The sequence below is a fragment of the Tyto alba genome, unplaced genomic scaffold (genome assembly GCF_018691265.1).
Source record: "Tyto alba isolate M040663 unplaced genomic scaffold, T.alba_DEE_v4.0 Super-Scaffold_26, whole genome shotgun sequence".
NCBI classification, from domain to species: Eukaryota; Metazoa; Chordata; class Aves; order Strigiformes; family Tytonidae; genus Tyto; species Tyto alba.
Window position 1 is genome coordinate 3468544 of NW_024881300.1, and position 23061 is coordinate 3491604.

Genomic DNA, 23061 nt, shown 5'->3' on the forward strand with positions numbered 1-23061 from the left:
TCATCTTAGCTGGCCTCGGCCTGCCTCCTTCATATTGGGTGCTATTAGATGGCTGACTGAACAGCTGTAGCTTTTTAGCACCTTTGGTTTATTTGCCCATTCAAACCATTTCCCCTGTGAGTTACACAAGCACAAGCCACCACGGTGAAGCAGCAGATTCCTGTGCAGAGCTTTCAGCCTCCTGGCCCAAAAAGCCCAACTCTCCTTCCCAAAGTCTTTGGTTCTCCATGTATTCAAACATCTGCCTTGATCTCTCCATTGTTACTCAGCCCCATCTTTCTCTGTCGACCCAAATATTGCTTTCCTTCTCCATTAATCTGCCTTCAATATCTTGTCTCCCCACACTTCCCACCTTCTTTTCCTTTTTGAACTCTTGGATGTAACATGCAATGGCATTGTAGATACAGTTGTGCAAAACTAGGACTTCTGTTTTAGAGGGGATTGTATGAAGAAAATTGGCTGAAACATCATCAAGCTTTGATCCCTACCACTTGATTCCCAAAATTCCTGTTTATCTCCCCGGCAGCCTTATTGCAGACCCCTTCTTTAGTCACCTTCCTGAAATGCTGCATTCCGAAAACACCAGCTTTCCACTATCAAACCTCTGGTCAAACCACACAAGCTACTGACAGCCTCTCTAAACATTTGATCTATCAGAGAAATAAAACACAAAGACAGCACAGCTTGTCATTAATACAAGATCACTCTGTGCTTCAGCAATCCCAAAGCTGTAAATCCTGATTTCAGAACTTCCTCCTTCCATTTACGGCAAAATTCTCCCAAGGAGACCTTGTTAAAAGAGAACAGAACCTGCCTCCTACAGTGCTCTAAAACCAACTATTCTGCACGGGAAGTACTCCAAACCATGAAAAATACACTAAAATAAATAGTGGGAGAAAAACTGATATTTGGATACATATAGTAAAATATTTAATAGTATAGCTTCTATTTTCATATGCAACAAATAGTTCATTTCTATGCATCAGAAAAACACAGTGTTATATGTAATTCTCTGCAAGGTTAAGTGTTTCTTTGTATGCACAATAGAGGTGGCCTGGGAATCATAGAGAGATATTTAAACTTGCTACTGAGGTCTGCCACCATTAAAGCAGAGGCGTGGGTTTCTTTGGGAGACTTTTTTGCAATTCCCACCAATGAACATCAAAAGTTACACATGGTTTCAGGCTCTTGCAAGGCTCTTCCTTCTGCCATGCCGTGGTGCTCCTCCAGATGCATCACACTGAATATGCTGTAAGGCAGAAAGCTCGGGGTGATGGGCAGAGGCAAAAAAACACAACAGCACTCAGTATGGTCTCCTTCAGGTCTCCTACAACAATAAGATGGGGTCTAAGGGAGCAGATGCATTCCTGAACTCCAGTTTACCTTCACCTTATCTGAACAAAAAGCCTCTAAGAAGCTAGCATGGGTAACATGAGCAGAGTCCCATCTCTCCAGGGTGGCTGAGGACCGACCACATACATACACCAGGGCCTGACCTCCTGCTGTGTTCAGCACCAAAGAGGAAAACCTGGGTTTCTGTCTAGGGACAAGTCAAAACATCAATTCTGGAGCTTATCAGAAGGTCACTTCATTTCCATCTCTGAGAGGGCAGCCAAAAGCTCAATTTTGCTGAAAAGCAGACCCTGGAGTTACAGATCCCTCCTGCACTCAGCCAGACTGGGAGAGTGAGACTGATAATCTCAGGGAATTGCTGGAGCAGCCACAGTGTGGGCACAGCAGCTCTGGCGCCGGGGCAGCTGTCGGATGTTCTCCATATCCCACTGGATTTAAGGAACAGCTGAAAGACAAGGAGCCCCACAGCTGTGTGCACTGAGACCAGCAGCAAATCCGGACCGTGGAGCTCACCCAGCATTCAGCCTCCTTGGGAAGCAGCAGCAAATGCACGCTTTGCCAAAGAGCAGGGTGAACAGGAAAAAGAGAAGGAAGAAAATTTTAGACAGCAGATTCTTCATCTTAAATCAAATCATGCGGGGAAACACCATTGCTTGCTGACAATAACATCTCACATATTCCGAAAACACTTTGCAGTGTGTGCAGGGCCTTCTCACTCCCAAAAGGACAGCCAAACGGGCATCTCTCTGATGAGGAAGGGGAGAGGATCATGTGTACTATAACTGCAGCAGAGCAGAGCCTATTGGGCTGCAGACCTGCAGCAAGCTTGCCCAGCAAGTGTGTATGTAGCCATTTCTCTAAGACTACACTATTGTCCAAATTATTTCAATGGAAGAGCAAGAAAGGAAGATCTTGGCATCATACTGACCTCCTCTGCCAAATCACTGGCCCAGCTTCTGAGTGGGCACAACTCAGAAAACAGATTTAGAAAGGGCAACGTATGTAATTTTGCACTGTGCCCCAGCTGGGAACGTGTTAGCTGAAACATTAGGGAACCATCAGCTCCAGGCAGACTGCCAGCACAGAAGTTCTCAAACTTGATCATTGAACTTTGGCAGACGCATCAAAAAAGTGAACCTGGGATGATATATCGGGAAGCTTCAATCAAGCTGAAGCAGAGGCTAACACTACCAACTCCAGTGCACCCCAGCTCTGCAATAGCCTATTAAATCCGAATTTCTTGGAAAGCTCAGAAATAGGCACCGAACACCCCTAATCCCCCTCCGCTCCTCATTAACCAGCCATTTTCACTTGTTTTTTCTTCTCTAAGGTGCAGAAGAGTATTTCAAAGGGCCAGGGTAGGGTTTGCACTGCTTCCAGCTCATTACACCCAGCACGCGGCTTCAAAAAAAGAAAGAACCAAGCGTTTGAGCAAAAGAGAAAAAAATTTTAAAAACGCATGGTGCAGCCTCTCAAAAGTGTGGTCCTGGTGTGAGGCGGGGAGAGGACCTCCCTGGGGTTTAGGCTGTTCTGGGCAGGGCTGGCAGCACCACACTCGACCTTGAGGCAGCCCGGTTTCGACAGCAGAGCCGGGGCTGCTGCCGGCTCCTCCGAGGGCTGCTCGGCGGGGACGGCCGCTCCCCAGGACAGCCTGGGCCCCAGCTACGGGTGGCATCTCAGCTGCTGCCCTTCCCGGGGAAAGAGAGTGCTCAGTTAAAAAAAAAATGGCAATGAATGCATCTATAACATCACGTTTGATTTCCTGATCTATGAGAGCAGAAGTTGCATTTCAGGCTAACTGAAGGGTTTAGGGTAAGAGCCCGAACCAGCCCCACAAGGTACAACGGCTGCACTGGGTCCCTGCGGGATGGAGGGGTCTCCCTGGGACAGAAATGAGCCACCCAGCCACCGGCAAGTCTGAAACCTCACCTGGTTTCTGTCACTGGCAACAGTTACAGTGTGATTTTGTTTCCCCTTGTAAAATAAACATTATCCTGTGCTTAGTAAAACACTCACAGCAGATGAGAAACACTGCTATAAATGACCTTTTACTACCACCATTAAGAGGCAGGCAGTGGCATCCTGGCTGTTTTGCTGCGGTAGCCACTGGAGTTGTTGACTGTTGACAAATTAGCAGCAAATTGCTGCGTATTAGAGAGCTACAAACTCATCGCTTTCTGCAGTCCCATGAAACAATATCCAGATTGCACTGGCAGCATCAACAGTTTTCCATTCAACTAACAAGCTGCACAGAGATGAAGACAGCAAATTAAACTAACTGAAAAAGCAGATACCTCATTTGCATTTTCAGAAGGCTGAAAAATTTACCCTAATTCTTTATCATTTGCAGCATATAGGACATCCAGCTCTTTGTGCCAGCACTGAGTAAGTACATGAATAGCAAATCAGAACCTGAATGGTTAACAACTTGATTCCTCATCTTAACCCCTGAACTTTGAAGTCCAGGCGTAAACCTACAACAGTGACCTCTTGCAACATGAACGGATCACTTCTGGAAACTCAATGGTCTCAGAATTCCCGCTGAAAAAAGTTTCAGGCTCTAAACCAAACACTCCTGATCATGCTTGATGGTCCCTCTCCAAGGAACTCCTTTGCCAACAGCTGAATCTCCTCCAGAAACTCTTTATTTTTGGGGTAACCTTTGCTTTGGGACCTGGTATAGAGGAGCTCTAGAGGGGTCCCTCCCCGTGGGATGCTCCTGCGGGTCCCCAGCGCCGCCCGTCCCAGCTCCTTGTGGTTGCATGGGTAGAGCAGCCAAGCGAGACCTCACTCCATTCAGCACAGTTGCGCTTCATTTTATGCTCCCGCTTAATAAGCTTCTGCATTTCTCATTTATTTTCTCAGAAAAAATATAAACACTATGCTTAGTGTCTCCAGCTATTTGTCCAGGGCAGGAGGGGAGTCTCAGCCCTGTCAGAGATATTTAACATCTCTAAAGCAAACAATGGAGATCTTTTCCACACTCTTTCAACCGTTTGCCTCAGCAAAGAGCTGAGCAGCACAGAAGTGGAGCAGTCCTGCGGGGAAGGCACATCTGCTCTGAAAGACTGCAAAGGAAAAAAACCCCTAAATACGTTTTTCTACTCCAGCAAAATAAACAAGCACATCTTTAATCACATACTTCTGCAACTAGCTTTTAACAAAGCTGCAGCATTAATATATTTTCTATTTATTTTTTGTAGTTTTTGTTCCAAAGTAGGTTAGGAAAAGAACAAGAAAAAAAAAAAAAAAACACGAAAACCATGACTCTTATCAGGCCTTTTGGTTTTAAGGAAGGGGAAAGATAATTTCTGTGTTTTCCACAATCCCCCATGTTGTAGAGAATAAAGTACAAATGACAAAATATAAACAAATGAATAAAATAAGAACAAGAGCCACTGCAGCATCGCGCTGCACAAGGAAAACCTACCCTCGACCCACGCCAAACAGGCGCTGGTTTAACAAGTAGGTCACGGCTCAACGCTGCGAAAGGCTGAGCCAGAGCATCCCCAAAGTGCCTGGTCGATGTGCTCCACTCAAGATTTAATTGCAAAAGCAGCCAAAGCCCATCAGTATCAGCACAAAAGGCAGAGGCACAGTTGTGTACCAACTCAAGTCTCTTGTTCTGAAGCACCGCCTGACCTGCCCCCCCTAAATCTCAGCATCTCCCAGTCAGCTCCTTTCAGCTCCTGTCTCCAGCATCACAGTCACTGACACTGGTGCTCTGTGGTTCAGCCCAGCCTGCTTTAATTTGGCTAAATCTAAGATGAGAAAAAATAGTATTTGAAGGACAAAGCCATTGCAAAAATGTCTACAGTTTGGTTTTTGTGTTTTTTTTTTTTTTTCCAGGGGAAAATGGTGTCACCTGGCTTCTATTCTTAAATAAAGTTTTCAAAAGAACACCTTAAAATCCCAGACTCAAACTATTTCAAGTTTTGTTCCAGTTTAATTCTAACATTTTCCCCTGAACACTAAGAGCCACTTAATTTTATTTTACTTTTTTTTTTTCAGCAAACCTGACTAAGTTTTCACTCAATTCCTAAGTGTGAAAAGAAGAGAAAAACTCTCTGGTGCAGTTTTAAATTGAAAATTGAGAACCATAAATGCATAAACTGATGGGGTGACCAGTGCACAGGGGCTGTTTCCTATCACAGCTCTGGGGAAGGGTCCCCCACTCTCACCCAGCCCTGCTGCAGCTCATTAGAACGCTTCTCCACGAGACCGGGTTTCAGAGAAGCCTTTGTGAATTTTTAATGCCGTGTGCTACTTAGCTTTTGCTGAATCCACATTTTCTCCACGCCGTCTCAGCAGCATCCACTGCAGCTATGCGACCTGCGGCAGCGCCCAGCCTTTCCCAGCAGGACAGACGACCCGGGATCAGCCGCATCCCGAGGGGACAGCACACGGGCAGCGTGGGGAGATGCTGCCAGACCCCACCGCAGACCTCTGCGATGCAAAAACTCCCCGAGCCACCAGCCAGCTTTAACCCAGATTCAAGTGAGGCACCCACAGGACTGCACAGCAACGCTGCTCGTGTCGGCAAGTCCAAACCCACCAGCACAGCACCTTTTGCAGCCTGTGCACAGGGAACCACTGCTCTCTTCCCTTCTTTTCTCTTTAAGGCCTTACAAAGCATGAAGGTGATGGCTGGAGAGCAGAGGGGGAAGCACTGGAGGCTGGCATGAGCAACCTGCTGGGAGACCAATGCATTGTGCTGAACAAGAACAAAAAGGGGAAGCAGGCCACGGAAGTCAAGATACGCAACTTGTTTGACACAAGGGCGAAGCGTGAAGCATCTTCTGCTTTCAGCAGATCCGAATTAGCACAGGAGTGTGGCCTCACTGAGGGCCTCCAGCACTTGTGGTGGTGCTCAAGAGTTTACAAGATAAAACACATTCATTCAGGCTTTCTTCTCCTCTCCCAAGCTCTGGTAACAAAATTATTGCAATCCTTTTGTAGTTTAAATGAAAAAAAAAAAAAAAAAAAAAACAAAACCAAAAAATCCCACCAAGACCAAATAACATTTAGATTTCACAAAACTGCCATCCCAGGAAATGTTATACAAGCTACTCATAGAAAATCCAAATTGCTGGCATTTTTTTCCCAGAGCTGGGGAGCCCAGAGACAGGGAGCACAGCGCTGCTCTGTCCTGCTTGGGACTTGCAACAGGAGCACAGATAGTCAGGAAAGAAAAATCAGGAGTCACTCTGCACATGGAGATTTTAACACAGGTTGCCTGGCTTGGTGATACTCGTTGATATATTAAACATTATGAACTTTAGCTAATGGAATAGAAAACATTAGGTTTAGCCTGCGATTACATCTCCTGTGATGTTCAATCAAACCCTCCTCATGTGGAGGTGATTTATTGGCAGGGATTGGACCCATCTGAAGCATTAAGCATCTTGGTGCAATAGAAGGCTCATCTAAGAGCTTCATCAAAGGAGCAGTTTACAGAGATGTTTTCTGTCTCCCAGTGCTAACAGCTCACATGTCACTGCCAAACCTGCCATAGAAAAGCTTTTCAGAAAGCAGACAAATGTCACTGCCTCAGAGGAGCACAGCTCTCCCAGGGCTCTCCTTTGCCTGCAGGAAACCCACTAAATCTACCTGTATTTCCAAACTACTAGTGCAAGCTGGATTCCTAGACCAGTTCAATGCACAAAGCTATGGGTGCAGTTAAGAGGGTTTCTGAGCTGCCCTCGGTCCTTAGGGACCTGTTTGCCTCATTGTACACACGTGAAGTGTGTTTGTGTCTTATTTACCTACAAAAAAAAAAAAAAAAAAGGACATAAGAATAATCTCAGATATAGGAAACAAAAGAGTCTTTACAAAAACATTGCCGCTGGTGAGGGTCATGGCACCGGTCAGACCTACTGCAAAACCTCAGGCAGGAGGAGGCAGAGCTGGCCAAGCAGCCCGTGGGGGCTGCACTGCCCGCTTCATCCCAGCAAACCCTGCTGAGCACATCTGAGGGGGATCTGCGATGCAGTTTCCCTTCAGGGAAACCTTAGCAAACCTCCCAGCTAAGAGCAAGGTCTGGTGGAAGAAAACCAGGGTGGTGCAGGGTTTGGTGCCACGCTTTCATAAGAAATTTTGACAGAGGGCTCAGATGACATTTGGCATGGGAGATAACACAACATTTGCTGTTTCTTGCTATTTCCACCCTAATGAAAGGGAAGCTAATTCCGAGCCTCATCTGTCTCTCTCATGGAGCGCACTGACGTGCTTTTGCAGAGAGAAGGACACTCACAGATGAACGGCTCGGTGGTTTCCTACCTGCCGAAGTCTCGTGGGATGTTTGTGCTACAGAACAACTTGGCTCCTACTGCAAGATCAGCCTCTCTGAATCTGCGCCGAGTACTGCAATAGCAGTGCTGTGAGAAACATTTAATCCTCATCCCTGTTTTATAAAAGGATCAAAATGCTCAGCATGTTGATAATTCAAAGGTTTAGCAGTCCCAACATCCAAGTATCAGAGCAAAGAAATGCATAGTGCAGGCTTAAAACTTGCATACCAAAATTGTAGAAGACAGGAGGTAAAAGGGAAATAAACCCTACTTATGCTACACTGCAACGGCCCAGTCCTGTTCCACAGTGATTTATGAGTATAAGAAAACTGCTTTCTTTTATGTTGCCTTGGTTATTCAGTCTCTTGTGGTGTGAATACATTTGCTCGATTTCAACATGGGGCTCTCAAAAAAAGCACACGAGAAGGAAGCAAGTGGCTTCAGCGACCCACAGGTTTAGGCTCTTGATATTTAAAAAAATGCAGAGCAGTTTGCCCAGCTAAGCTTTCCTCGGGCTGTAGCCAGCCCCCAGCTGGGTTTTGCACTGAAGAGCCCGAGCCTTCAGCTGGGGAGGGCTCACCCGAGCGGGATGGGGCAGGGACATGCCAAGATGCCATGGCAGGACACATCACCCCGCGGCCCCCAGCTGTTAGCAAGGCAGGCTGTATCTCTGCTGTTAACTGCTGCCCTGGCCTGCAGAGAGGTCCCCCCTGCCAATAGACACCTTCTGCTTCCATCTCCTCTACCCAAAGCCACCCTCAAACTCCCATGAGGTCTCTCTTCGCCCATGTCTCCCTTATTTGCTCTCCTAGAGGGAGAAAAAATAGGAAAACTATCAAGTATCCTCCCTCATTTGGGTGTTGCAAATCTGTCTTTTTAGGAAACATCTATAGAAATTGTCTCCCCAGGCAATACCACACCCTGATGTGCAGGACATGGCAAGCCAGTAAACACAGTCTCTGATTGCATTTGCTTAACAGGGGTCACCCTCTCCCTGGCTGCTGACCTTTAAAATGTCAGGCTCCTCATTTAGAAAGCAACAACTGGTTCTGAAAAGTTTTAAGTGCCTGTGTCCTGCTCAAGCCCCATTTGCAGACAATGCTTTGCAAGAGCATCCCCCACTGTTCGGTTTTCCTTTCCCCCTCATTTCCCCATTTATCACCTCGTCCACTCACAGTGCTCTTGTTATATGAGGAATTAATATTCCTTAGTATGTACAGTCCCATTTCTATAACTTCTTTTCAGTTAACTCTTCTTCCAGTTAAATGCTACAAAGCCATTTTCCCCCCTACTTTCTAACTTAGGAATTCTTTTTGCAAGATCTAAAATCTGCTGTTTTCCAATTACATTACAGGATGTGGGGAAGAGGAAAAAAGCCTGGTTCCTTTCTTTGAAAAATATAAATATTTCATATTGGTTTTAAAGTCTTGTGCAACTACTTCCAATTATACTACATGCATTTTTCTCCACTGTTTAACACAGACCAAGTGTATTAAGTGATATCACTATGCTCCAGCTACAAAGTATAACAAGACAATTTTGCACTTGGCTGTGTTTGCATATAGCCAAGGCCTGAAATCCATGAAGCCCAGGGATGGACTTGCATCCCCCATCCCCTACACTCCTAGCCTCCAGTTTGAAACCCAGCCAGGCAAGCTGGGCCTTCCCATCGCTCAATTTTCCCAGGCAGAAGCACTTTAAATTCATGCACAGTCCCTTCCTGCCCCTCCATCCTTCCTTTCCTCTTATGCCACCCCACGGGGAAGCCATGGGAGTCAAGGAGTGTTGCACATTTGCCATCTGCAGCCGGCGCTGGCGCCGAGGAAGCCGGCAACGTGCTGCCACGGCAGGTCTGCGGCTGCTCCCACCTGCCAGGAGCACGGATTGCCCCATTTATCCCCTGCAGAGCCAAAAGTAATCCCTCTGTGCTCTGTTAGGAATAACAAACCACTAAGTGGCATCACATTAATTCCTAACAGGTATGTCTATTACAGGTTAAGAAAGCAAAAAGTGTATTATACTGTGAGGAGCCTATTAATGTAAACACACTGATTTTGGTTAATCTTGAACTATTTGCCAATATTAATTCAACCTTTTTTAAAAACTGAGGAGGGAGGTGTAAGTAAACAAAGAAAATAACTGATGGTACTACAAAGGTGAGGAAGTAAAAGCAGCCTTGATTAGCAGAGTGCATGTGGCACGTTTGAAAGCCAGTGAACCAGCCAGCTGGGAATGTAACATCTCCATGATGAACAGAAAATCCTTTGGAAAGGAAAATAAGTCTCAGCACACTTATTTTTATTAGCGGGTGAGGTGCAAACCTGTGTTTTGGTGCTGGCACAGCAGAGCAATGCATAACCAAACCACCATGTGCCTAAAGAATACACAGTCTCTGTGGGCTCCTGGAGTCAGTTATTTTGGCTTAAGGAAAAGAAATCCCATGTTCACGTGCCAAGCACCAGAAGCACCTGAAAACCACCTACTCTGAGCATTACTGATAGCAGCGCCCCAAAATCTGTCCCCTTCCACAGGCTGAGGTTAGGAAGCAATGAGTAACAAGAGGGCTGAAACCACTTGTGTCTGCTCTGTGTCAGGCTGGGTGCCTCAGTACCAGTATCTAATTAAGGCAGAAATTTGGCAGCAGGGACTAGTCTCAGATCCAGACTCAAAGCCTGGGCTGAGCCGTTTCTCAAACCTGAGCCCAGCGTGTACCAGCCCTTTAATGTTCTGCTGAGCAGCAGCAGGAGTGTGGCCAGAGCATCTTCTCTCTCAGCTGAGCTCTGGCTGGGACTCGGCCGACTCACAGACAGGTTTCCCCCTCTGCACCAAAGAGAAACTTCCACTCTAAAAATAATTTTAAATTATTTCCACCTGTAAAACTTTCTGAAAGCACTGCAGGCTTTTTCCAGAGCAACACACTACCTTCCCACAGTGCAAACAACCAAGCATAAAACCAAAACCACTCAGGTTCCTGTGTCTCATGTCCATGAACATCCGGTTTCACTCTTTACTAACACACCCTCCCAAGAAAAAAATTAGCTGTTCCTGTCCCCCCCCAAGATAGTCCTTGCTGGGATTTACAGATCCGGTCATATCATTGGTTTAGATTCAGACATTTTTTTTCCCACTGCAAATCAGTAAGATACTTATTCCCTTCTCTCCAATGTATATTATCTGGTAAACCACAGATTTTAAAAGAGTGAGAAAGATAATAGGAAGAAACAGATACACATGATTTATAGCTGTTCCTGGCCAATTGCCTGAACATATTTTCTCACAATCGTCTGGCAAAAATTGCTAGTGAATTATAAGGATTACTTGCAGCAGTGTATTTGTTCTGGATTCAATTTTTGCCTTATTTAATTTTAACAGCTATAATAAACCATCTTCAATAAATACAGCTGATCTGCAGAAGATACCCAATTAAAAGTGATGCCAGAGCCCAGTGCTGCCCCTTAATCCCATGCTGCCGAGAGCAGGGGATGGCATACAAGCACTGGGCTGGGAGGCAAAAGCAGTGACTTTCTTCCACACAGGATCTGCTCCACTGACCCTGAGGGAACTTCCCAGGATTAAGCTGGAAGGCAAACATAGGGAAGTCCTGCTATCAAGAGAGAAAAGTAGCAATGGAAGCTCTAAGTGAGATTTAGGTGGGGTGGCAAGAGAAATAACACAAGCTGAGGGTCACACAAGATGCCTGCAGTGGTGGCAAAGGCATTTTAAGTTGTTCCTATGTGCTGGTCACCTCCACCTGGGTGTGCATTGCCACTGCCACACTGCACTTTGTCACTCAGACATAATACACTGGGAGCACACAAGCCACATCACTGATCCAGTTAGAAACAAGGTAAAACAGCCAGGCTGGAACATCCTTCTACCAAAGGCAGCATCATGCATAAGGGAAATTCATTGAACACTGATGAGAAGCTTTGCACAACGTTATCCCACAGCCACCAAATGCCTTTGAACACAGTTTGGGAAAAATTTGTGGCGGTGACACCCTCCCACCAAGGGAGTAGGACAAAACCCAGCCTTTTTTTAATCTCAGTTATGGCAAAGGGGCTCAGATCTTACAAGGAAAATTTCAGGGCAGGGAGATGCAGAATGCATCACTGGCTCTGGTGCCTGGCAAGGTCCCCGCTGCCCTGCACAATGCCTGCATCCCCCTGTTAAAGGACATGTATGGGCAGCAGGGATGGTAATATGGAGCAGAGAACAGCAGCTGAGATCTTTAAGACTAATATTTAGTAGTGACACTAGGCATCACAAAGATTTAACCAAGAGTCTTAAGTCAGAGCTACACCTAGCTTTGATGCACAAGAAAGCAGGGAGCTCTTTGGCTGCCCTCTGTGAGAGTGGGGTGCATTGTCTGCTGAAGGAAAAAACAGCTGCACAAGGTGGTGGGACCCGCAGACTTTGTAGGGCTTGAGTCCCAACACTCAAAATGCAAATATCCACCCTAGGAGCTTGTCCCTGCACCGAAGCCATGTCCCATGGCCACTTCTACACATCAGCCTCTTCCCCAGAGCCTGCAATCAGCTGCACCTCTTTAATCTGCCAGACTACTACAACCAGCCAAGTTGCAGAAGTAATTTCCAAGCACTTTGAAATTCATTTCTGCCCAAAAAACAACATGAAGAATTTAGCAGGAGGAATATTGATTTGCTGGATCTACTTTGAAAAGCTTCCCGGGTACAGCAACATGAGATATTAATGGGACAGATCAAAAAGCGCCCTAGGTATTAAGCCCTCAACCTCCATCAGTCCCCTGGCTTGCCATTATAGCTGGAGACTTCCCTTTGCCTCGTGCTGCCATTTGCATGCAGAAAAGGCCTTCCTGCAGATAGCCTTCTCTCCTAAAACTGGAGCACAACATTACAGTAAGGTCAGGCCAATGCACACAGCAAAATCTCCACGAGCTCATGGCTTCGCTGCAGCAGGGGAAGCTCTCCCTTTCCCGCCAAACCTCTCTTATTTGTGTCCTCATCTGCAGGTATTGGGTGCACTTGGTGCAGCCAAAGCTCAGCAGGCCCATGAAGCGCTCATGGCTCTCACCCCGCGAGGATGCCCTGCTGTTTTGTCCTTCTCTGCCCTTTGATGGTTGCCACCCGCTAACTCAAGCGCTGCGGGTGAGCCAGGCCACAAGAATGTTCCCAGTACCTGACCCAGGCAAGGAGCCTGCAGTCAGTTTGGAGCTTGTGTCATGGACTCAGAGGGGAGAGACGTCAGGGCGGTTTTGCACAAAGACTGACCCATCAGCAAGGAAAATGTACAACATTTCAACTGAAATGGCCTTCAGGATGGTTACAGCCATGGGTCTCTGGGCCAGCTGGCAGCATCCAGCAATTTCCATGCTCCAGAAAAGCCAGGGCAAGAATCACCGCTTTTAAGGCACTATGAATAAAGCTCAGGTTTTTTGGCTAGGGATCTCAAGTAGGTAACAGCTCCGTAAATGTTTCATAGTGCCCTTTGCTGCCTGTCATCATGCCATGTAGACACATTTACTGTGCAGCCCCCTATTAAATCTTTCAACTTTGGCTCCAGAAAGGAATGTCTTTAAAAATCCTCTTGGCTAATTGAGCAGCTTTTCAAAGTCTCCTTGGGAAACCATGATCCCTTATTCCCATCCTCCACAACCTGCAACATGGCTATTAAATCTGTTACAATAATATATCCCATTTGCTCCTGTCCAGCCTGAAGTCTCTAATGAGATTTACAGAAGAAAACTCACATCTCCCAACCCACAGAGAGAAGAAGAAAATAAACCCCATCTTCTTCAGGTTACATGGTATGTCAAACCTTAATTGGTGCACTTCAAAGCAAACCAGGAGTGTTTGGAAATGCTGCCCTCTAGATCAAATGCTCAGCCTCAAATTGCCAGGCTGAAGCAATAACCCCTGCTCGACGTCCCCTCCCTGCATCTCCCGGGGACACCCGAGCGCTGCTGTTTGTCTCCGACCCTCTGTATTAAAGGAATTGAAAGGAAGAGCCAGATGAGAGAACGGGTACAGCAGAAAAAGAGCATTGCCTATAGAAACACTCAGGTCCAACACACACACCCCCCCAAACTCACCTTAAAGGCTGAAGACAGATAGGCTGCCCCACTTCCCAATGCAACACCATTGCCTTAATTAGTCGGAGCCCAAACGCAGGTATTTCTTTGCTCTGCCAGATCAACATTTGCTAAGCAGTGGGAGCAACGTTTCTTGTGAGCAGGAGGTTTGATGAGCCACGGGAGATTGCCCATGGGCAGGCAGGTCTCAGACCATCCTGAACCTCTAACAGTGATAAATGCAGCCAGAAAGAAGGCTCAATTGATGGGTTAGGCTGGAAATACAGGCCTGGGGCAAAACTGGTATGGGGTTTCCGATGCAAAAGCTTTGATCTATCCTGCTCCTCCATGCCTGGCCCCTCCGAGCAAGGTCAAGCAGAAAACAGTGCTCAGCAGTGGGCTGAGGGCTGATACTTGTGCTTAGACAGTGCTCGTAGGAAGATAATTCTTTGGGTCAGCGTCACCATCTCAGTTTTTGATGGACTGAGGTACAGCCTAATAAGAAAGTGTGAATGTGTGAAAGGCCAGGTGTTTAGGTATCTGTCTTTGAGGTTCAAATCCATTTATCATCAATGCAGAAATGTCAGGAAACCTTGAAGGCTACAGCAATTACTGACTTTTACCGTGGTTTTTGCTCAGCAGCTGAATTTTTGAGAGAGAGTGGAGAGAAAGGCTCAACAGCCATGAGAAGGGAAGGTGCTGGGCAGAAAGGGCAGGGAGGAGCTACCAGCGCAGCCTTGGGGTGGACCTACGTGCAAATATACTTTACAGTCACAAGGCAGCAAGTACCACAGGCTGGCAAGCATGCCTGAAGAAGGCCAAATATTAAGTGATGCTGATTTTTTAATTTTTTCTTTAGGTCTGGCTTGATATCCTATCTGTAAGATTTACAGCCAAAGGGTGAGGGCAAAGGTGATAGCCAACACTGTACCTTGAATAATGAGGAAAGGGCATTCTGTACAATACCAGTCAAGCACAGTCAAGCTATCAGGTATCAACTGACATGTCAGCAAGTCGCTAGGTTTAAATAGAGCAACTTTCCCAGCTGTGGATAACCCCCCAGTCCCATTCCCTGCACACCACTGTGGGCAGGTTACACTCAGACCAATAGTGCCTCCATTGCCCACCATCCATGAAGGTTTTCATGGTACCTTCTATTTTGGTAGCCTGCTCTCTCAGAAGGACAGGAATAACAATGGTAGAGTGATGGGCCATAAACTGATGCTATGCGGAAATAAGTGAGATATAGACATTTCTGTTGTGGAAATTAAAGCTCATGATGTGCTGGCCACATCATTGCCTTGAGTTTATGGGGGAGTTTCCGGGCTAGATCCAAACCTTGCCCAGCTCAAACCTTCTCTGGCTTAAGCCTTGCACTAGGCAAACCACCCATGGGCCTAGATTAAAGCTGGACTGCTGCATAACTGTCAATTTATAGCCCATGAGGATGCAGATATTAATGAAGTCCTAACCCTATGCACCCAATTCAAGGTTTGCTCTGAAGAATTAAAGTGGTTCAGTCAAAAAAGTAGAAACACATGCATTTGCTAACAAGAAGTGACATGAGAAGAAAACAGCTCCTAAAAACTCTCAGCTCTTCACTTCTGCTATACACAGTGTGCACCTTTATATTTTTGTTAAAAAAAAAAAAAAAAGGCAGCTCTGAAAGGCCACAAACATCTGAGAAGTACTCTTTCAAGTCAGTCAATGATGAAAATCAAATCCTAAGTTCATAGGGTTAAAGGGGGGACAGAAGTACTAGACACATCTAATGACAGCCTGTAGAACATGGCCAGCAAACACCTTTCACAATTTCTACAATATCTCAAAATTCATCATCCAGTTGATAGGTTTGTTTATTATTTTGGGAACAGCATGTCCTGATTTAAACAGATGTCATCTCTTCAAAACCATGTACTGTGAACTTTGCAAGGACTTGGAAGGATAATGAATATACAATTGAGAGAGCTAGGAAATGATACAGGCGTGCAAATAACTGAAAAGAGATTCAAATTTTCTCCTTGTAAATAAAGGTCATTACACAGCTTTACAAGGGTTTTTTTGATTGTCACATGAAATCTAGACTATCTAAATGCAAATTTTTATTTTTTTTTTTTTTTTAAGATAAATACATTTAGACTGGTCTTATGGTCATGGAAGAACCTACCAGATTTACCCATACTTAGAAAACCTGATTCATCACTGCATTTTTCTACTTATATGTGGGTGGCTGCTAATACTGTTTTTGTTATGCAAGAATTAGAAATATGCTCACTTAGAACTAATGATTTAATTTGGACACACCAGTGGGATATGAATAGCTCAAGGTTTTCCCTGTGTGTGAGGAGCAGTAGCCACACAGAAGGTAATTACCTAGTTCTGGAAGATAAGTGGTTTTGATGAGTGGTAACACATTATGGCAGGGAAAGCAAGGCTCCCAGGAGCTCACAGTAAAAGCAAATTAGGTGCAGAGTTGTGGCTATGGAAGGAAGAGTTGTATGTGCAACAGGAGGCTTACTAGGTGTTTGGGGTCTTTTTATTCTGATATATATATATATATATATAGGTATTATGTCCCTAACCTGTCATCTTTATAAGATCTGATAAAGACACCCAAAGCTACAATGTCTTCATTTCTCTTCCTTGATACCTTGGGTGCCATATTATTGAAGTCCCAGCTGCTTAACACCATTCAAGTCCCGTGCAAGTGTATTTTCCAAAAGGGCCTCAAATTGATGGGATAAGGTGAAGAAATAAGTACTTTGAGTCTTAAAACCACCTTGTGGACAATTACCATGCTAAATGCCAATCAAGTAGTTCTCTAAAATTGTTTCAATAAATTAACAAGGTAATTAATAATAGATGCTTGCTATTTTTAAAGTCAGAACAACTCCAGAATAAAAGTTTTTTGCCAAGCAATCAGATGACATTAAAAAAAAAAAAAATGATGGGCCCAGGCAGGACGAGCAAGCTGAACAGTGGCAGTTCCTTGGGTTTTCAAAATAAGGAAAGGACTAAGGTACAACCAACACCACAGAAAGGACACCAAGCAAGGAATACATGACATTTGACACATGTTGCGATAGCAGTGCTGTGCTCGGACCATAATCCCATTTTTCTGTCCCAGAAGTAACCCTTCTAACCTGCAGCCCTGCCGACAAGGAGCCCAGAGGGACATAAAGCATTAGAGGTGAACACTAAAAATGGAGTCTTTGGACCATCTGCTCACCAGTACCAGTTTTCTCCTTCCCTCTCTCCATGCATATCCCTGTGCTCCCACACTGCCAGAACTGAAGAGGTCCCCATCATTTGTAGTGCAATTTGCTATGAGGCTTGCAACACTGGGATATGCAGACCTTTACTTACAAAGAACAACAGCACAAATCTCCTTTAATGAGCTCTCAAGTGACTAACAGATATCTGTGTGCAGCTATTTAAAGGACAAGCCCTAATGGGATAGGAATGGGCACAACTCCATTGTCCTCGGTGGCTCTTAACCAAGAAGCCCTTTCCAACTACCTATTCCTGCTGCTCATACTTCATTTTTTCCTTTATTAGCTCTGCTATGTCCTCTACAGGCCTTCAGATGATCATTCAGATCAACTAAAACCTGAAATCTCTCAGCATTTGCACTCCAGATCTCTATGTTAAATTAATAAATGAAATTAGTTTAATCCATGTTCACATTTCATTTATTTAATTTTTGATAACAACAGAAGCTATCCAAGACAGCATGTGTTGAATGGCTTCCTTCCCATCCATACCTTCTCTAGATACGATAAATTCAAGGGAGAAGCACAACAGTTTGGGCCAGTTGTTGATACAGAAGTCATATGGACGGCAGAAATAGGAAGGTGCCACATTGACCAAACCACAGCGCTAACTCCTGGTCACTGTCAAGTGGAATACTGTACCACCAGCAGCTCCTCCTGCCATTTTCTGTAGGTGCTTTATAAACACATGCCAAATTTTTGGCACATTTTCTTTTGCATCTCTCCTCTTCCATGTCAGAGGTCCGGAGGAAATCACCTAATCCCCAGTGCCCAGAAAGCCAGCCCCATGGATGGGGCTGACTGAACCCCATTTCCATGAACAAGATCTAGTAATTATGGCAAAAAACCACCAAACTAAACCACAAGACTAAAGCTGGATGCACTTCATGTTTAGTTACATTCAAGATATGGGAGTCGGGTAGATGTGGTGACTGAAGATTTCAAGGTAGTAAAATTCTAGCTTTCAGGAAGCAACATTTCTATAATGAACCGTTAGCGATTAGGCTGTTCTGTCAAAATAAAACCATCTTAATCTCTCAAAGAGAATCCCAGGCTATTTGACTTATAATTGATTAACAGCTTTCTAATGAGAGGATTAAAGTACACAGTAGATAACTCAGATGATTGACAGCTCTGCTTCACCAGCCTAAACCAAGATGCCTCTGTTTTCCTATCACATGCCAAGTAAACGATTAAGTATTGTTTACTGGGACTGGGAGGATTACAAGACAGTAGGTGGATTTATTAGCAGAGAAAGGAAAAACACTCCTACACAGAAGAAAAAGATTATTTTGAATGACTAACAACCATGCCCCTGCAAAGCATGATTAGAGCTAGCTGAATTATTCACTGTCAGAAGGTTATGCCCCAGCCCTTCTGCCTTTTTTCAGGCCATTTGCAAGTTTATCCAGATGTCTTCAATGTGTTCACCATTTCAAGGTGCAGTATTCACACTGTTTGCTGAGTTTATCATATGGATAGTTGTAAATCCAGCTGCTTGGTATTATCGGTGGAGGAAAGGTTGAGGACTTAACTCACATTAGAGACAGAACCTCACTTCTCTGGGGCAGGAGACCATGACATCTTTTAACAAGCAAGAGCTGCCTCATCAACAGTCTCTTAATACATGTAGGCACTGAATTAAATCGCCTTGAAACAAGTACCTGAACATGACAGGAACAATAATGTGTTTTAGCATCTTGCACCAAGAACATCCAATTTTACATGAATTAACAATTTATGCCAAAAAGCTTTGGAAGGAAAAGGAGGAGGGAGAAGCTCTTGAATTCACATGATCAGGCTCCATAGTTACCGTGTCTGAACCAGCCACGTTGCTTTAACACATGTTATTTCTACCAGGCGGGGAGGGGGGAAATAAAAAAAAAAATTAAAAAAAAAAAAAAAAATCAAGATGCTGAAAAGATTTCCAAATTTAAGACCTCTTGACTGTAGGAAGCTGCATGTAAAATGAAACAACTCCTGAAGCTTACAATCCCCGCTTTGCCTTTCAGGTGATCCTTTAATCATCTGATCTCTGGATGGCAAAAGTTACATGAGATGTTCTAGTTAAACTAGAAGGCAAGAGCTGAAGTTTTCTTCAGACTTTTTCCCCCTTTTCTGTAGGGCTCCTACATAGGTCCACGAGAGTGGCATTAGCACAGAGGAAAACAAGAGTTGCCAGTTCTGGGTAAAGCTGCCAGCGCTCCCTGCCCTGGGAGCTCTCTACCCCAGTATGCCACTGGCACACAGCACTGGATAATGATTTGTCTCAGCTGGTTAATTAAAAAGAGCAAAGTCCCTGCCAGAGAAGAACGTCTGCAGGTGTGGAGACAGCAGGGGCCTGTTAACAGAGTAAAATATTTCGGGAACCTGTGAGCTTGTGTTTTCAGCAGCCTGTCCGGGGCTTAGGGCCCCTTCCTGGGATTCTGACAAAAATCAGAAAGTGTAAGATGTTAATTTTTCAGTGGAGGGCTGTGTACGGCTGTACGCAGGCCACCTGAGGTGAGACACGCAAGCAGCAGGCTGATGCTTCGACTGTTCCTTGGAGCTGTACCAGGTAAAGCCATTGAAAAGACTGAATTTCAACAAATCAATAAATTAAAGGCCAAGATGTCAAAGAGAAAATTGTGAAAATGAGATCTCTAGGGATATTAAATACAAAGATATTACTTCTGGCTATGGAAATCTCTGAGCCACAGTTTGCTGGGAGGCTGTACCGATGGAAATATTTCTGCACATCTCCTGCAGCAGCTGCTGCGAGCTGCAGGGGGCTGGAGGGGTGGCTGTGGGAAATCGTGACCCCAAAAGCCTGTGGAGGAACATACTAAGCTCACTATGAAGAGTGGCAAACTCCCTTATTAAGAGTTAAGCAAATACAAATGGCTGATGAAGCTGGCCACCATGACTGGCAGATGTTGTCTCAAGAAAAAAGCAGCATCTGGAAAAATGTAGGGAAGACCAGGATGTACAGTCCTTCAGAAGCCAGCCCCAAGGCCACAGGGACAACCCTACTCAGTGGGACTGGAAAGCAGCCATGCTGAGACTGACACAAGCTCAGCCACCTCACCTTGCAGGAACCAACCTGGGGGTAGAGCTGCCAATTAACTCCAGACTACTTTGTGACAGCCTGTCATCCAGGTCAGAAAAAAGAAAAGGCAATGTCCCGTTTGCCTGGCAGCGTTAGTCCCATGGAGAGCACCGCGCTGCGTTGTCCAAAAAATGCAGCTGTAAGTCACCTGCATTGCAATCAGTGAGAGTGGGAGCAGAGGTGGAGATAACTCTTCAGAGAACATTTGGCCTTTATTAACAGAGCCAGCTGCCCCCCCCTGCAGTGCCCATCCAGGGCTAGGAAGAGGCAGGACAAGTTGCAGAAGAGCAATGGCAGCCAGCAGCCTCGCCAGGGCTGGACAGACACCTTTTCTGCCTGTGCTAAGAGGAGCTGGTCTCCTCACCCCCCTGCAAGCCTGCTGCATCCTGGCAGTGACACCTCAAATTCCCACCCAGCACCATCTTCGACAATGAACCACCAATTTAACCACCAGACATCGAGATAGGGCTTGTCCTGCTGGTGCCCATTCGTACCACCCCAAGCTGATTATGGGTCCTGGCAGGTCAGCCCATCATCTTTACACCCAATGCATTAACAGCTACCAAGTGGCAGACATGCCACTGGCAATCCCCACATTTTAACATTTTGTGACCTAGACAAGAAGATCTCCAGTTCTTCCAATCCATGCAAGCATTTCTGTTTTAGTTTTAATTGGGATATTACTGGGTAACGTGGAATAAAGATGTTTGGACAAACAGCATCCAGGGGAATACCTGCAAAGGGGTGAACACCGTTTCATGTCTGCACAGCACGGCCAACCAAAGAGACCACTCATCCATGAGCAACGCTCCTCATGGGGATTATGTCATGGGGTACCTGGCTCCCAAGAGGGTATGTCTGCCAGGCAGAGGTGTTTGTGTGCCCAGGGTGGCAGATGAACACCCCGAGGTCAGCCCTGTGGTATTAATCACTGCTTCTTAGCTCAAATCCAAACCTTCTCTGGTTGGATGAGCAGGACAAGAAAATGCTTTTAAGTGTCATGCTGTACCTGAGCTACTTGCTGTCCTGAATCACAGTGGAGTCATCCTGCCTGTTATCTACATGGATCACTTGTTTGAGCCTTACAAAGGGAGGAATATCCAGGGAGAAGACCATGGAGGAGCTGGGCAGATTTTTCCAAGGGTGAGGGTCAGAGGTAAAAACAACAGGTTTGTTCTTGCTGATGAAGCACCTTGTTTGGCCTTTACCTGTTATTCATGCTAAAACACAGAGGGAGTATTTGCCCATCATTAGCAACAGAGTATTAGGTTGCAAAAACAGGAGTTTTGGATGGGTTTCAATAACAGCAAGGGAACAGGTCAGCAGAAATCACCAGCTTTCCAAAGGTACATCTTTCTTCTCAGAGCCCCATCACCAGATCAGACCAGCAGGTCCAAAGGCTCATCGTTTCCCCAAGTCATCACCCACACCACAAAACACAGATCCATGGTTTGCCACTGGCACCTACCAAATACACCAAGAGAGCTGTCCCTGTGGCGAGATAGGCACTCAAATTTAATGCCCAGGACCTAATGATGGGATAAAACCACCAAAATGGCAGCTTTTCTGTCTTGTCTGGGTTGGAAAGATATGTCTGTCTGCCCCTGTCAGGCTGCAGCTCCTTCCATCATGCTGTGGTGAGCAGGGAATACCAAAGCTTTGAGAGCAACTTCTGAGCAGCTCCACTCACCCATCGTAGGAAAGCCTGAATATTGGTGTAACAGCCAAGATAAGATTTTGTACTTTGAGTTCCGATTCTTCAGCCCCATCACAGCTGTTAGAAATCTTATTGAGACTAAAACAAAAGCACAGCATCATTTGGCAGAGCTCAAAGAGCAGTCACTGGAAATAACTACATCAAGACCAGTATGTTAAAGTGCATCCTTTCAAGCTTTGTTCAGCAGAGTAATATTTGTTATTGAAAAGAAAAATCACTGCTTTTGATTTCAGCTGCCCTACACAGAGGGCAGCTTCCAATTTCCTGGAAACTGGAAGGAGGTTCTGGCAGGAGGGAGGCTAAGAATGGGCTTAGCAAGGCACAGTTTCACAGGCCAAAGTTTGGCATGGCATTTTCAACTTCAAACTGTGACGGGAATAACTAAGCACAGATTTTAGCCCAGCATCTGCATGCAACAAAGACACTGACAACTGTGGTCCAAAAACCTCACCAGACTTCTGATGGAGAGCAAGTGGCAGGTAAGACTTCATTACAAACTGGCAAGCCCAGCACTCAGCTCCATGGGGGCAGGCACACCAGCCAGCAGAAAGCAAGCAGGCAGCATCTCTCAGAGGCAGCATCTAATATTTCATCAGACAAAACCTCCAGGTCTCCAATTAGGCAACAATTAAGTGCTCAGGAGGCTGTGAAGTACGACAGTCTGGGTGTCAAGAGCACAAATTCATTCTTCCCCACAAACGGCACTTGGAGCATTCTTCCCCCATGCCAGCCCCCCCAGCATTCCCCTTCCATTGCACAACTGCTCAGCTTACCCAAGCAACAAATTTCAATGTCTTATTATTGTGTCAGTTGTTACAACCAAATGCCAATGTTAACAAGGCATTTGCTGCTTATATGCCAGCCAGCTCACAGCATCCTTCACTGCCTTATCTAGGGGCAGTGATCATATGTATCTATGAGCTCTTGCAGAAATCAGGTATCTCCCTTTTAAATCTGATATTAAAAAAACCAAACTCTCCCCTGTGCTCCTCTGCACAACCCTCCCACATGTCCCTCTGCAAACACACACAGTTTTGATGCATATTTAATTTTCTTCTTGTACAACAGGGAAAGAATAGGGACTAGCTCTTGGGATTTTAGCTAGGAGCTAAAATTAAATTGCTTTTCAGGGTGGAGAAAGATCCTGGGTTTGGACCCGTTGCCTCTTTTTCCCATAACTACATTATCTCACAGCAGAGCTGTTGTCTCCTTTCAGGATCCCAAGTTATTTAATGAAGTCACCACCGTGTTGTTCCCCATATAAAGACAAGACTAGGCTCGGCAGTTGT

General features: G+C 45.4%; 1 protein-coding gene across 1 annotated transcript in view; it reads right to left on the reverse strand.

The window, feature by feature from the left end:
• The window catches only part of NECAB2 (N-terminal EF-hand calcium binding protein 2), an 83137-nt gene that overhangs the window by 50188 nt on the left and 9888 nt on the right, over positions 1-23061 (reverse strand). The window lies entirely within an intron of this gene.